The sequence below is a fragment of the Anopheles darlingi genome, chromosome 2 (assembly GCF_943734745.1).
Source record: "Anopheles darlingi chromosome 2, idAnoDarlMG_H_01, whole genome shotgun sequence".
NCBI classification, from domain to species: Eukaryota; Metazoa; Arthropoda; class Insecta; order Diptera; family Culicidae; genus Anopheles; species Anopheles darlingi.
The window spans coordinates 80,746,057-80,762,365 of record NC_064874.1 but is presented as its reverse complement, the minus strand read 5'-3'; the positions used below and the strand labels follow the sequence as shown (position 1 = coordinate 80,762,365).

General features: G+C 48.2%; 1 protein-coding gene and 2 non-coding genes across 7 annotated transcripts in view; 1 reads left to right on the top strand and 2 right to left on the bottom strand.

Annotated features, from left to right (window-relative positions):
- Nucleotides 1-16,309, bottom strand: part of LOC125951580 (voltage-dependent L-type calcium channel subunit beta-2) — a 109,096-nt gene that overhangs the window by 27,532 nt on the left and 65,255 nt on the right. The gene's annotated exons all lie outside the window — the stretch shown is intronic.
- Nucleotides 1,883-1,955, bottom strand: Trnak-cuu (transfer RNA lysine (anticodon CUU)). Its single transcript has one exon. It is a non-coding gene; the product is annotated as a tRNA-Lys (tRNA).
- Nucleotides 5,926-5,998, top strand: Trnak-cuu (transfer RNA lysine (anticodon CUU)). Its single transcript has one exon. It is a non-coding gene; the product is annotated as a tRNA-Lys (tRNA).

The following is a 16,309-nucleotide window of genomic DNA, read 5'->3' as shown; positions in this document are numbered from 1 at the left end:
TCAATTCGGATTCAGAAGCATCACTTTGACGAAGGATTACCGCGACACATTTTCGTGAGGTCCTGACCCAATTCAGGACACCCTGACACTCAAATCCGCGCGATTTTTTTCATCTTTTCTGTCGGTAATAACTGTAAAAAATGCAGAGAATATGTTAGAACAAGTCAGCCTTCAGGGAAAATTTCGGAAAATAATTTTCCTCCACCCTTTTTCCGTAAAGTTCCTTTCTTTTCGTTAAGTTTTTTGATCGCACTTGCATGCATGTTGACAAAATTTGCGTGCAAGTCGACCAAACTGCTCTGCTCGAAGTTTTCGAGCACTCCTATTATTTGCGTTAGAGTGAGCGAGAAAAAGCACAAATAGCGCCCCCACCGACGAAACCGCGAAGTTCCGCGAATCGTTTTAGTTTGATTTGGTCGTTTTTCGCTCGATATTTTGCAGAATTTTTTTTTGATAAAACGAAATAAAATTAAAGCAAAATAAAGTAAAAAAACGTGCAAAAAAAAATCCCCTACCAACCCCCAGAAGGTTCTTCTTCCGATAACATTTTCTATCCCATCCACTTCTTCGCGCTGGAGATTTTGCTGTCTTGCTAGAAAATACTAAACTCGTTTAAACCACATTTAAACATTTAACCGATCTCATGCTTACATAGAATCGATTTCATCTTAATAATTATTCTAGAAAATTATTCCCGCTTCTAATTTGCATTTATCTCCACCATAAGCTCGTCAGCGCAACTTCCTTGTACCATTCATACCTCGAGCAGACGAGTAGTGAATGATTGATGAGATAACCTTAACGTCCGCGATGTTGCGAATTTGTAAATTAGCAAATTGATTAGCTGACCAGCAAACCGAGCAGAGCATGTTGATGGATGCATGCCACTTGTGGATCGCTGTTTGCCGTTTTTTTTTCATCAGTTACTGATGACTCTATCGGGAAGAGTTGATGATGTTGCGGTTTGTCACGGGGGGCAAAATCCATTGCAACCAAAAACAATTGGCAAAGAGGTGCCAATTTAGACACATCTCATTAGACACATTAGCCGGTCTATTGCGAATTAAAGCCAGCTAGTCATGTATGCAGGACGTTTTTGCACGCTCGTGACATTGAGTCATTTTGGTACTTTTTTGTGCCATTTGTTCTGGTAGGCAACCGAAAATAAGTCATCAGTATCCCTCTTTTTATTGCCTAAGTGTTGTGAGCAATGTTTTGTCAGCTAGAACCATTAATAATTCGTTCATTATTTCTAGACTAATAACAACAGGGGTTATAGGTTTCAATCTAGGAACTTGTCTCTTATATTTGCTCTAAATTGGAATACTTAAAAAAATTAGAGCTCTAAATAGAAAAGAAACTCATTTTTTCTAATACTCCATCCCGTTCAACTATTACGAACGACTCAACAATATATACATAAATCCTAGTATGAAACATATCTATGGAAATGCTATTGGGAACGTTCAAACGCGGAACAGCTTAGCAGCGGAATAGCGAAAACGGAGCAAAGTAAATGTAGGAAATCTTATGTTACCTTCGCTCCTTTGAAAATCGGTAGCTAGCTTAAAAGGTGTTTGGGATTGTGCGTAATTGATTCACTTGTTACACCGACCAAGGTTCGAAGGTGCGTATCTTGGAAAGAGTGCGAGAAATTAATAGATGCATCGGTAACGCGTCAACGCCTCTGTGCTGATCGAGTAACTTACCTGTGAATGGAAAAGAGAAGAATAAAGAAAGCAATAGAATTGCACATTAGAATCAATCAGTTAGTAAGTTAGTTAAGTATTTGTGTCAGCATAGACAACAATGCTCGAATCGTGTGCTAAATACTTTTAGTTTCTCTATGTGTATCAACGAAGAAGCAAAAATAATCTCTTAACGCCCAACGTGGGGCTCGAACCCACGACCCTGAGATTAAGAGTCTCATGCTCTACCGACTGAGCTAGCCGGGCACTTGTGATCGCTTTCCACACATGAAAATCGCACCACGGTGATCGACTGGGAGGTGCGCTGACCTGAGGTGCGCCGACGCAATCGTTTCTCCGACTCCGTTCCGTTCCTGTGATCATAATGAACCGAAGCATCATAGCGTCCCACCAACTGATGCCAACATTAATTAAAAGGAAAAACCCAAAACCTCTAACCCTACAACCCACCTGAACATGTTCGAGTGCAGAGTGCAATCCCTTCGATGGTTCTATGCGAGGGAAAACATTGAAATCAGAATGTCGTCGACACAGACCGAACACTCCCGCATTTCTGAAGGGAAGCAGATGAAGCGTCTTCCTATATTTAGAGGCGCGTTTGGGGGCAAACCATGGTACTTGTTATGATTCGGTAGCACGCCCACCAGTGAGTGGGTTGCACCAAGAAAATACTCCATAAAAAATGTCCCACTATTTCTATGCGATCACATCTCATTTCGAAGGGGATGCTTTTAGTTTCAGTTGTGGTTTCATTCACGCAGAGTAAACTTCAGCTTTTCCAACCTCATCAAGGTCTTTATCGGTGCAAACAACATACAGTTGAGTGCTCGGTGTTGCAACACTACATATGCCGTACACATGTGGTCACAATCAGACAAAATCAAATCGAATGCGATGCTTCCGTGACGATACCGTTCCATACACGGACCGGAACCGAGCACCACCAGCGTGGCTAACTACTTTTCACGCTTTTCCAACCCACTCACCCACATCGTTTGTGCCATCAGACACATGGCGTGGAGCGGCACACGAAGTGAACTATTTTTGGCACTTTTTCGAACAAATAGAGGGTGGTCTATGCAAGGGAGGAAGAAGGTCGTAGGATGGCCGAGTACCGAGCACTTTTCCCAAGCACACCCCGTTGATCGCCATCTCAAGATCGTGATCACATTACCGCTTGGTTCATGAACTGCATTTTTTTCCCCAAGCCGCACGTGCTGTCATCGATCAAAATCCCGTGTTCTTGTGCTGCATTCGTCGCACCCTCTGACAGCATGGATCCCCGGGAAGGGAAGGGAAGGGGAGAGGGGGAGGGGGTGATTTGACACAGAAGGACACAGGCTGAAGGTGTTGTCTGTCTTGCTGCGATCTGCTGCTTGCGTACTTCACTTCAACCAGTCATCGGTAAAAACGCTGAAAAATCTAATCCCATTTGCTGAAATTGGTTTACTCGATCTCGATAATCAATCATCGGCCCATCCGTCCGTCCATCCATCCCTTCCGAGCCGTTCCGTTCCGTTTGTCCGTTGTCAACGAGCTTCTTTGGAGCTGCAAATGTTTGTCTTAACATTGGGCGGCTTACCGTCCACCACTTCCCATTCCAACCAATATGGTCGAGGCAAGAATTCAATAAAGTATTAATCATACAAGCAAAACCCTCGAGCAGTTGGCAGCAGAACGCAGCTAAAGAGTGAAGGCGAAGCCAATTACTTAGGCAATCGCAATCCCCGAATCACCGCCAATGCTCTTTACTGATTTCTTTGTTGGGTAAGATTTTAATCCTTCCCTCGCCGGCAAGTGCAGCAGAAACAAGGACAAGGAATCAAAAAACGGAGCGCAATGCCACACAGTTGGGTGAAAAAGTGCCCCAGAACATGCCAGTAACATGAATGTAGTACAAAGAAGGTCTAAGAACTGGAACTCAGTGAGAACACGAGCGCGTTGAATGGTTTGACAAACGTCGCACGAATCCATCCAGTAATCGGCAATGTGGAGTGCATTATTTGGACAAAAAACAACCCACCACATACATAAATACATACAGCGAGCGCGGTTGCTTGCTACCGACAGCTTCAATCTTTGTTTTTTCTTTTTTGTTGCTCGCCTGTGACGATCCTCTGACGAGACGGTATTTAAGTGGCACCGCAAAACGAACCCATGACAACGTCGAAGACGATGACGACGATGACGAGTTGGTTGCGAATGGCGGTGAGCCGCATGAATCATTAATCTCGCACAGCAGACACGAGAGTTATAAAGATAATTAAGCAATTTCGGACCCGTTGATCTTCACCCGTTTTTGAAGGCGAGTAAAGCATACACAAGGACGCTATTTTTTGTGATAATGCTGCAGATGCACCAGGAAACACCATCCAGTTGCGTCCGCAGTTTTGCATTCTATTTTAGATTTTGGAAAGTTCAGCGAACAACATTCCCATCACCTCCTAGACTTCCTGCCTAAGCCTAATGTATTGATCCCGATCTGTCTCTCATCAAAACGAGCTGGAATGTGCCTCTTCTCCGCTCCATCAGCAGCACTTCAACCAACGAATCACGATCACGATAAAGTGCGCGATGCACGTGAAGGATGGAAGAGAGTTTTCCGGTCGGTGCGAAGCGGAAGCGTTCACTCTTTCTTTCCCTTTCTTCTAACCCATCACCATCGTCAGTCCAGCCGTGAAGCGCCATCAGTGTGCTCTGGCAGCCAAAAGCAGCGGAAGGAAAAAAAGAAAATCTCATCGCGGACCCGGTACGACGAATAAATCATCGGGAAAAATTAAAACAAACCACTCGCTGCCCCTCCATTCACTCGCTCGTCCATCCTGGTACTACACGCTAGAGTGCGCTCGTCGTCGCTGTTTATCCACTTTTCCGGAATGAAAATGAATCCCGGCAATGACGTAAGCGTGGAAGCACGGGTGGTACCACCCACTGACGAGGATGGTTTTGCGTGGGGGTGGGAGGTCGATCTCGTTGGATGCTGGAGAGAGATTTAAGAATTTTTTCTCGTCTCGACGCACTCGATGGATTTGGAGCCGTGGGCGAGTGGGTCCGGGGGGTGCGCCCCACCCGGGGCCATAAATTATCGTTATGAATTTTGAAAAATCGAGCACGTGCTCAGTCTCAGCTCCCCATCGGGAGGGGAGCCTCTTCTCCATTAGGGGCTTCTTATTAAAGAGAGGGCGCATGAATTTTGAGAGGCGGCAGCAATCCACCATCGGCCATCGTGTGGAGTAAACAAGAAGCGATTAAATTGACAGGAACAGGAACAACGAGGTTGCCAGTATGGGGAGACCATCCGGTGAGGTGCGTCCGTACTGAGCATCGGAACTGATATCTGCGACGCTCTTCGATGGGAGGAAAATCCAAAAAGAAAGATGAAGATGAATAAACGCGCGCAACTAAGATTAACAAATATTTTCATTAGCATCACCATGTGCAGAGAGGGTTACGAAGGGAGCGAAGGGTGTTTTATTTCCGGAAGGGATTGCCTCTCGGATGTGCGGATCGCGATCGAACCGAATTGATCGGAGCGCGATGTTTGAAAGCAACGGAGACGTACTTGTGCTCGGTTAACATCGAAATCAGTTCATGATGCTACAGCATGTGTACGGCATATGTATTGTTGCAACACCGAGCACTCAACTGTATGTTGTTTGCACCGATAAAGACCTAAATGAGGTTGGAAAAGATGAAGTTTACTCTGCGTGAATGAAACCACAACTGAAACTAAAAGCATCCCCTTCGAAATGAGATGTGATCGCATAGAAATAGTGGGACATTTTTTATGGAGTATTTTCTCGGTGCAACCCACTCACTGGTGGGCGTGCTACCGAATCATAACAAGTACCATGGTTTGCCCCCAAACGCGCCTCTAAATATAGGAAGACGCTTCATCTGCTTCCCTTCAGAAATGCGGGAGTGTTCGGTCTGTGTCGACGACATTCTGATTTCAATGTTTTCCCTCGCATAGAACCATCGAAGGGATTGCACGCTGCACTCGAACATATTCAGGTGGGTTGTAGGGTTAGAGGTTTTGAGTGTTTCCTTTTAATTAATGTTGGCATCAGTCGGTGGGACGCTATGATGCTTCGGTTCATTATGATCACAGAAACGGAACGGAGTCGGAGAAACGATAGCGTCGGCGCATCAGGTCAGCGCACCTCCCAGTCGATCACCGGGGTGCGATTTTCATGTGTGGAAAGCGATCACAAGTGCCCGGCTAGCTCAGTCGGTAGAGCATGAGACTCTTAATCTCAGGGTCGTGGGTTCGAGCCCCACGTTGGGCGGCAGCTTCTCTTTTGCAAACCTCTCTTCCAAGGATTAGGATTAGCTGTGCTTCCCAATTCATTTCAATTCGTTAAGATGATCATTGGCTAACCAATACAACTACGATGATTGATCTTCTGAATACAGTATTAACAAGCTAAAAAGAAAACTTCTTCACTATCTCTACTTCTATTTGCTACTACTATCGAACGTGGATGTATGTATATTACAGTTTGTATCACTTCGTGCGCCTAGAAGGTGTTGTAGATCGCGATCATATGGTGGTGCTTTCGTACTTTCTTACACAGTGACCACCACTACACCCCTCCCCAAAAGATGACAAACATAAATGCTCTAAACAAAGAAATACTAAAATCAAAGAACGGAAGCACACATTACCGGCATACGGTTCACCCTGAGCATGAACTTGTCGTGGTGGCTCGCCGTGCTATACAAGGCTCCCATAGCATTCTTGTTTCAAACACCTGCGCCCTTCCCCTGTGTGTGAGTGTGTAGGTGTTGGGCAGAGCTGCACCGTTTGTGTCGTTTGGTGGCGCATAAGAAGCGGACGAAGGGCCGAAGGGCTGAAGGGCAGGCGGGCAGTCAGGCAGCGAGGCAAAGAAGGGCGAGCTAGCAGGGGTGAGCAAAGGGCAATCGAGCGGAAGCAGGATAAGGCGTGTGTAGGCAGTGTTCAGAGTGTGTCAGAGTGTGTCTTGCTGCGCTATTGGTTTGTCACTAGAATTGGGAAAAACAAGAAAAAGGAAAAGAAATTGGAAACGAAGAAAAACCAAACACTTCAAACAATCTGCAAAAAAACGCAAATTTAAGGCGGAATGGGAATGGGGATGGAGGGAAAAGAAGCGAGTGTATGGAGAAGGAGGGACTCCTAGAGAGATGTTACTTCGATGGATCTCTAACGAAACGGATATGTGATGATCAGCAAATGATTCGAATGATTGTTGTTGGATGTTTCACGTATCGATCATTTGTGTGTTATGTGTGCTTAAGCAACTTACTGTTTTGAGGATATTTGTGCGCTTTTGTATGCGTGATTCGTTCGTTTGTCCATCTAGTGTCTTCCGTTTGAAGTCTATGAAAATGATTCAATCCATGATCCAGCGATCCAAGCGAATGTTCCCCAAGAAGCACTTGGTACATTGATTACATTGATCGTGAGTCACGCCAGGCCGTTCTGGCCCATGAGTATGCGATCATCCCTCACTTATGGTTACCATTACTGGCCGACTGGCATTCGGGGAGTCGCGATCGCATTTTCGGCTGGACTAATTTAATTAGAACCATCTGTACGCCATCAGCCTCTGCAGTGGTGCCAGACAACATGTTGCGCCCTTCTGGTGCTGCTGTTGCTGTTGCTGCTACTCGAGACATGCTGCCCCCGGTCAAAGCCATGAATCAAGGTTCGTATCCGATCGCAGCCTCAACCGTCAACCGTCAACATCTACGAGCGGTAGTACTAGGAGTCGCAACGAGCTGCAGCTGCAGTGCAGGGATCGGATCGCTTCGATTCGCAGCAATTTCGTGATCACCAAATTGGACGAGGCACGTGGCCTGGTTTCCGTGGCCCCTCCCTGGAGAGCATCCGATCCGAAATCGATTGGATAACGGGCGATCCAGGGGCGCCGATGGCAATCTGAATGGGATGCCGCGCGATCATTCGCGAACAAAACCACTCAAACACACACACGGACACGGACACACACAACGTTTCTCGCTCAGAACACAGAGGGAGTGGGGGCAGCATAAATTAAACGATGCGCCTCAAATGCGGTTTCGCCTCCAGACGGGCCGACCGACTAGCCAGCAGCTGTGGGCCGCTTGCACCCACTTCGGGGACTCCCTCGAAAACGGCTCCAGCTGTTGGTGGTGGTGGCGGTGGCAGTGGCAGTGTCGGAAATGGCAGAAAATTGAACAAAATAGCTACGAGGATCATCACCCCGCGAAAAACGAGGCGTAAGCGAGATAGACGGAAAGAGCAACACACGCGGCGGCAACACATAAGGATTAGAGCGAGCATTGGAAGGCCCGGGAAAGGGTGCAACCAAATAGCCGCATCTAATCAAAATGGTCGCGAGGCTCGTGCCACGAAACCCGGACGCGGACGCCCGGACCGGAGTCTCTTCTGAGTAAACATCGCTGTCGCCGCGGCGTTGCCTTTCGACGAAGCAAAAACCCCGAAGGAACCGAAATCCAGCGTCTGCCAAGCCGCTAATACTATGCTGCGCCGGTTAGAGCCGGCTCGCGCCACACTGCAAGTCCTACCTCCTAAACCTGGCATTAGGAACGACGAATTAGATCGATCGATGCGGGTCCAGCAGCAGCGGCAGCAGCAGCAGCGACGGCAGCAGCTGGCTGAATGCATAATTTGTTTTTCGCTGGCAGCGCCGGACTTGAGCCGCAGCTCTATGTTTCATTTTGGGGCCTTAGACCGTCCAGTCACTGCGCTCTGCTGCTGCTGCTGCTGCGGCTGCTGCATCGGGCAGGAAGTTCCTAGAAATCGCACAAAAATCAATCGAAGCTGTTGTTTTGGGGTTTGCGACCGTAGTCCGGGATCAAGCACCTGCACCTGTTGGGGCCAACCAACCACAAGGAGATCTAGTCACCTTCTGTGGCTCGAAAAGGGGAGTTACGCAGCGATTGTGATCAACCTTTTGGACCGAAGATAAGCTTGACGCTCAGGACGCTCGTGCAGACAGAGGAAACCGAAGCCAGAACGTCACTAATTCGATGGCGTCATGAATGCTGTTTGAAGCGATCGTGAGCGATCGAGCAAATTAATCAAATTGAGATCGTTATCAGGAGTATCCAGGGGCTCCATGCGTTGCAGATGCAGTTGTGCCAATTGATCCAATCAATTTGTTCGAAAAGGTGGCTTTCAGTTAATCGAACAGGTCTAATTTGAAAGTAAATAACAAACATTAATGAAACGTTATGTTCCCCAAAATAAACTTATCCGACATTGTTATCTTGATCACTACAGCACCTTGAAGGGTACTTGTACGTCAAATGTACACGCTTTCGCTGCCCTGATGTCACCTGGCGTCACGCTCAAGTGTTGTTTTTCACGTATTATCCTTCCAAAGAACAACGCAAGACCACACCAGATACCAGATGGATTACTTCAAACCCATCTTTGAACCCTGCAATCCTCTGCCTGGTCCGGAGAAGCAGCGGACATCGGAACAACAAACCGAAAAACCACGGACGCAGATCGAGACATCACCACGACTAATGTTCCACGGAAATGAAAAACAAAAAACGTCCTTCCAGAGTAACCATCCATCATTACAGCTGCAGGACAAAACAAAGACAAAGAAAAAGTGCTCCTCCTTCTCCAATCGTCAACGATGATCTCCAGCCACGATCGACGACAGCGATGACGGCGACGTCCATGGCGATGGTTGTGGACGCATCGCGGCAAAGGCATCGAGCCGTCAGCACGATCTAAGCACTCCACGTCACTGGACCAGGCTAAGCGACGGACGTCCGATGTCTTACTCTTGCAGGCGCAGCCAACTCACAAGAGAGAGAAAAAAAGGAGAACCAAAATTGTCTCCACGCTGAAGAGGAGTCGTCGCTGGAGATCATCGCAGCAAATCATCCTCTACGACGGACGCTTCTGCGGTACTGACAGACGACCGATTGCTCCCCTCGATTGTGCCCATCGCCCATCGTATATGTTGATCTCTCGCTTTAATCTAAGCAACTTTTGCGCTACGCAGGACGCGCTGTTTCAAAAACTGACATCCACCATTTGGGACAGCGGTAGGAGTGGTGCAACTAAATACTAGCGCTGGTTACTCCGCAGTCTTATTGACCACCGTTTGCACCCTTTGTGCGTGTTGTGCGGTGCGTTTCGCCCCTTTTGTTGCTGGCAGCGATGGCTGTCAGCGCCCTCGTCCACCTTCACCTCCTGCGAGTGCTCAATCGCACGCCAACAATGCTTTCAAGGCCACTCATCGTTATGTTTATAAATTAACAAAATTGTATGTAAATCGTGAGCGCGTGCATGTGCGACACCAGAAACCAGGGGAGGGGTTGGCGATCGTACAGCACGCACGTTCAACATTCCACTCCGCTCCACGCTGCTGGCCGCTGCTGACCCAACCATAAAGCGGCCCCGTTCTCAACCATCCGGGGAACAATATGATTTGTACTGGAAATGCTGTTTTTTTTTCGGTCGGTTCGTTGTTTTCTTCCATTCCATTCCTCCCTTCCAGCTGCTCGCTTCCAATTGCAACTTGTCAGACGATTTGGAAGCGGAGTGGCCCGGCTTGTGACCGGGGGAATACAGCACAATTGGGAGATGGGAAGGAAGTGAGAGAAGAAACGTACAGTTTGGGGGGTGGTTATCATAACGAAGACGTGATACCGTATGGGCACAGGACTGAAGATGATGCCGTTCTTGTTCTAAACAGTAACAGGCACACACACTTATGCTGCGTTGTAGACAGATGGACGCCTCATGTGTGTGTTCTTATGTTTCCGTTCCAGTGGCGCAATCACAAGCCACACAATAAACTGTTTATCGAAGTTTTAATGAAAATATTTTCAATAGAAAGCATTCGCTTTGCATTTTACGCCATTTTACGGGACAAGAAGTTATGCAAATGCTTTACCTTCCTCCCTCCTTTAGATGGTTTGGTGCACGGGCAGACAATGTGCCCGTGCACGGGCACGGGCACAATTTTTTGTTTTTTTTTTCGATGTTCCGCACCGATGGCAACCGGGAGAGTGACACCATACCATCGACGGTGTCGAGTCGGCCACGGGGGTGGAGGACGAGCATGGTGGAACACGATTCGGTGGTTAGTTTGCGTGCCGATTGCGTTTAATTTTTGCTGTTTATCATCGCAAGCGCAACGCGACGACGACGCGAAATGGACGTGAATGCACGCGAGACGCGAGACGCGACGTTCCTTGTGCGAGAAGCGATGGCAACGTCTGACAGGACGAGGACGAGCACGAGGAGAGGGGTTTGCTGATTGTTTATTAAACATCGCACATTGTGCGTCCGCTTATTGGAAGCGGATGGAGGAAATGGCGAGTTGGTGGCTGGTGTTTGAGTCTTTCCTTCGGCGTTGGGGGCCAAATGATGCGTTTGTGTCAGGTAAGAAGGTGTTTAGCGCGATGAGAGTAATAAGGAAGTGGGCGTTTGGACGATCGCTGGCTCTGCATATCAATAATACCAGCCGCTGCTAGCTAGACCTTGTGACTGAGCTTCAAGATTAGTGTTTTGCAAAAAGAATTTCAAATTCACTTGATGAAGTTGATGATGATGCAATGGATTTTGGAGATCCTCAGCAGCCTAGGAAATTTTTTGTGCAAATAACCCCCTATAAATTCTAATGTTGCTGCAGCAGAACAGCCACAAAGAAGCACAACACTTTGACACACATTTTTCCAGCGTCTGCTTCGGTTGATTCAATTTGCGGTGGCCCAGGGCATCGAGCATCGAGCAAACTGTAAAATGTTACGCCTCGCAGCAGCGGCAGAGTTTCCCATCTCCCCGCTCCCGTTCGTTCTCTTTCGCAATCTTTCTTCGCAAATGAAGTTTAGGGCCAACGTAGTTCGCTTCCGCGAGCGCGCGCGAGCATGTATGTTTCGCATCTTTCGCTTCCGAGAATCGGCCCAAGGACACCGGGCAAAGCATTTTCGGGCGACGGACCCAGACGGCCCAACCGAAGACGATGATGATGATGATGATGCCGATCGCACGTTGCTCTAGGGCCCTTGCGCTCGCTTTATGCTGCTTGCCTTTTGCGACCAAGCGAGGGGAGCTCTCTGGCTAATGCAATTTGTGTGGGGCCTTCCCGGGGTCCTTCCCGGCATTTGTCGGCACGGTTCGGCACTTGAAAGATGCTGTACGAGGAGGAACCCTACACTTAGACCGCATTTATCATCGTGATCGCATCGTTCGCGCGCGCGCGCACACACACACTTATACAAACAGGCTGTGAGGCTCTGTGCGGATTGGGAGTCTGCAAACATTAAGAAACCACGCAGCAACAGCAGCAGATGATGATGATGATGATGATGCGATGGTTAAGGGTGCTGCTGCTAGCGCCGCCATCCGCCGGAATATTTGCGCATCGGTGCATCGCTCAAGGACGCACCACCCTGGGACCGGGGGAGCCGTGTAACGCCGCGTAAATGCGATCGCAACGCAACCGAACGCACGCACCTAATAACGGCTATTAGGGGCGGCTAATATGATTAATAAAATCAGAGCACGGCGTGCCGACGGTGCCGTGCCACCGTCGTGTTGCTGCTGGCATCATCGGGAGCCGGGCTGGACCAGGCCGGCGCCAACAATCCCGTCGTAAAGTGTACAAAGGCTTTTCGACGTCGTTGGGGATGCGTTTCGGATGCGCGCTGTGCATTGGGCTCCGGTTTTGGACAGTGCAGCGCAAACCGGTGGCAATCGATCGGTGTCGTGGCGTGTCGTGGGTCGAGATCGAAGCGAGAAATTGGGTGAAAATTACAGTCTCGAACTGCGAGCGTTTTGTTTGTTTTCGTGGACGCGGACTCCAAGCGCACGCTTTAACCGGTTGATCGATTCGGTTTGGGAGGCCCAAAAACCGTGAGGAAGTAATCCATTAGCTGCAGCAAAAAGTGCGATTAGTGTGTTGTAATCGGAACGAAAGACTTTTCAGAATGCATAAGGTGGCTGATAGACGATTGCAACTTTACCGCTAAGAACTGTCAATAAAGAGATTTAATTCTATCTTTCACTTGAAATTCACTTCAAACTCTTCTTCAAACTCGCGATGGTTTATAAATTAGTCCAATATGGTGGCAGTTGGTAGACGTAACGACAATTTAGATTTCTTTTCCCAAATTTCAAGGCACAAAATGATAGATTACGCTAAGTAAATGACAGTTTACCGTTAAGGAAAGTTGCTATCGTGTACTGGCACTAATGGCGCGCATCATTAGTTGTAAATGATGTCCATCTTGTCCGAGAGATAATATCCAGCTCGAAAGCGCTTCATTTTCCCAAGAAACTTTTCCCGATATTCCCCACCGCAGCATGGTCTCTCCCTGAATCATCTCGAACAATATGGCCAGAAGGACGGAACATTACTGGGACCAAGGACTGGGCGATGGGCGAACCCCGTAGCCGTATCCCTGTCGCCGGTAATAACCGGGAGTTGCGAGGAGGTAGATCCGAGATGCCGTGACTGAAATTATTATATCAAAAATCCGTTCCTGCCAACCACCGGTTCCTTTCAGCGCACCACAGTGCAACCCCTTCCCGTTAGTGCACCATGCGGTACGGTGCGGCACGGAAAATGTGTTTATTTGCCCCTCGCCTTGCCCACCATCAGCCAACGTCGACGTCTCGCCGACGCCGATGCCGAAGACGAGCATAATTTCACTCTAATTTAGAATTTAAACCCGCTTCCCGCCCGGTCTCCGGAGCCTCTGGTCCCGTTCCGTCTCCCGTTGTCCCGGTTTACGCTAATTTACGGACTCCAGCACTGGAGGGCATTCGACAGAAATCCATCAAAAACTCCAACTGCCACGGAGGAGAACCGAACTGAACCGAACCGAACCAATTCAAACAACATGACGCGCGCACATTTTGCACAACGCATCAGTGTGGCCAAGGGGGTGCGACGGGTGGCAGCCGAGGGGATAAGAATCCCCATCACCACATTTCCTCCCTCCCCTCCACCGTCACCACGGGGGGGAAGGTACAGGAATTAAAAAGAAAGGATCGTGATGAATTCACGCGGGACTCGGGCCGCGCCGCGCCGCGCCATCACCGTTGCGTGCCGGAAATTAGCGTCCGGGAATGCTTCCCAGGGTGCTGGGACTGGTCTGGCGGTCTGGTGGTCTGGCACCGCACCGGTGACGCACCACGCAGGACGAAGGACATTCGACATGGAGGCATTTCGCCTCCAACACCGGACGTGTCTGGCCCTTTACCTTCCTTGTGACGCCGGGAGAAAGATAGAAAGAGGGAAAAATTGAGAGAGAAGGAGAGAGAAAGCGAACCTCACGAGTGTCAGCCGCATAAATGTATGCAGAACGCAAATTTACCGTTCGTCACTTTGCGTGCGATGCGTCTACCATCAACCCCCGGAACGGGGGGGAACGGGAGCAGGAGGTGAAAAGAGGGCCTGTTGGCACCATTTCACGCTCCATCAAACGACTGACTGACCTTCGGTTGGAATGGACCCGGGGGCGCAACGACAGAAACCGAGCTCTTGCCTCATTATCCTCATGTTCCACGATCGGCAAACAAATTAAGGATTAAACGGTGCGGATGCGTGCGTGGCGTGAACCCCTCCCAGCCGGTGTGTGTGTGTGTCCTCGATACTAGGTGGTGGCATCCCTTTTTGTTTTTGGGGGAGGCTATAAGTGACGAGCGTGATGGAAGCGGATACGGATCTTCAATTTGTGTAACGGGACATTTTGCATACGTTGCGATCGCGATGATAAATAAAGAAGTTGTGGGGAGGAAAAGAAAGGAAGCGAATGTCCTTTTTGTAAATTTGTGTTTTTAAATTGGAATTCCCGAAAAAAAAACAAGACCTTGAAAATGCAAACCACAATCCGGAACGATTTAACCGGAATTGAAGTCCTTTTGTGCGTCGCATCGTTGCAGTATGTGTCGATCGGAGAGCAAGCCGGACAGCGATTTGGTCGTTCAAGGTCACTCACGGGGCAGACCATTGCTAGCGCACTGCCCGCGGCACAGCTTAGGACCTCCCGAATTCACCCAGTTATGCCGACGATCGGACAGACACCAGACAGACGCAGACACGGACGCGCGCTTTGCACGGTTAAGTACATTTTAATTGTAGCCGCGATCCCGGGAGGGCCCAACGGTTTGCGGGTCACGCCAGCCGTCTCCCCAAAAAGGTCCACCACTTAAGGTGCACCCCGTCACAGAGAATCATGAGGGAGCGAAACCCAATCCTTAAATGTCGATCAATTATGTCTCGATCTCGAGTCCGGTGCAGCGGGCGAAGAATTTCGGGGCGGCTAATTCTCCGCGCTGCAGGCTGCAATGATTTTGAGTTTTTTTTTTGTTTCGTTTATGAAGAGTGTGGTTAAGCATTGGAAGGAATTGGTGGTGGTGTTTTTTTGTGGGTTTTCGCTGGCGTTCGCTGAAGGTTGCACACGCGGTTGCCGTCATTCAAAAACCCATTCATGAACCTAATTTTGCTCTCGTTCCTGGGAAGGTTTGCGACGTTGAATGGACCGCGAGGGCTGGCCACGCGGGGTGCGATGGAATTGATCGACAGCGGCCCGTCGTGGCTGGTGGGCTCGATCTCGATTAATGCACCGCGAGCAAATGGTTCCGCCAAAAAACGAATCGCGCAGGTAATGAGTGGGTAGCCAGCGATCAATGCGCACATGATGTATGATTGAAGCGTTCCGGCGCAGCATGGACATGTTGTCGGTATCGCTTGTCTTGCTACTGCTGCTGATCCTCGCTGACCATGGCCTCGAAAGGCTGCCAAGCGGGCTTTCCTGCGCCTGATATCATCATAATGTTTGAATTTTGACTAGTCGCTACGAATATTGCGTTTCTCTCTCAACTAATTAACGCTGCAGCAACATCATTCTCTGCAGCTATGTTATCATGTGTTATTAGATTTCATTGAAAAAATCGTCGAGTTGGGGAAAATAAGAATAATTTTAAAATTTAATTTCAATAATCAGGAAGAAAATAGTAAAAATTGGCTGTAGAACATCATAATTCATCCCATAACGGATTGATTGATTGATTTAGGTGCCGGTGAAGGTAAAAACGATGGTCAATCCGGATAAAATAGTCGTAAGCATTTTTTTTTACAACAAAGCCATTTAGACTCTGTCGCCATCTATGGTCTGATACGCGCTTCATTACATTTCACTTCCAATCATTCACATAACAAAGACACTTAAGAACAAACACCTAGCATCACTAACGATATTGCTCCGGACAACAAGAAAAAAATAATTTATAATAAAATCTAGAGTTCCTCAGGATTTGCATACAAAGTACTCATAAATCTATAGAAAACAAATATCTATAAAGATGGCAAAAGACTAAGCAAAATTCACTTTTTTTTTAACATATATAAGGACGGACGAGTTTATTGCTCGTTTTACTTATTCAATCTATTGTTACTGAAGATTTTCTAGGGACCAAACAGAAACACTTCCTTGCTAAAATTTTATTAAAATAAATTAAACTACGAGGCCAGCGTCCTGATTCTTTGTAGTGACTACCACTAATTTGAAGAGAGTTATCTTTTACAACTCCAACCTAAAATGCTTGTTCAAGTGCGTGCAGCACCGCCGGGCAACAT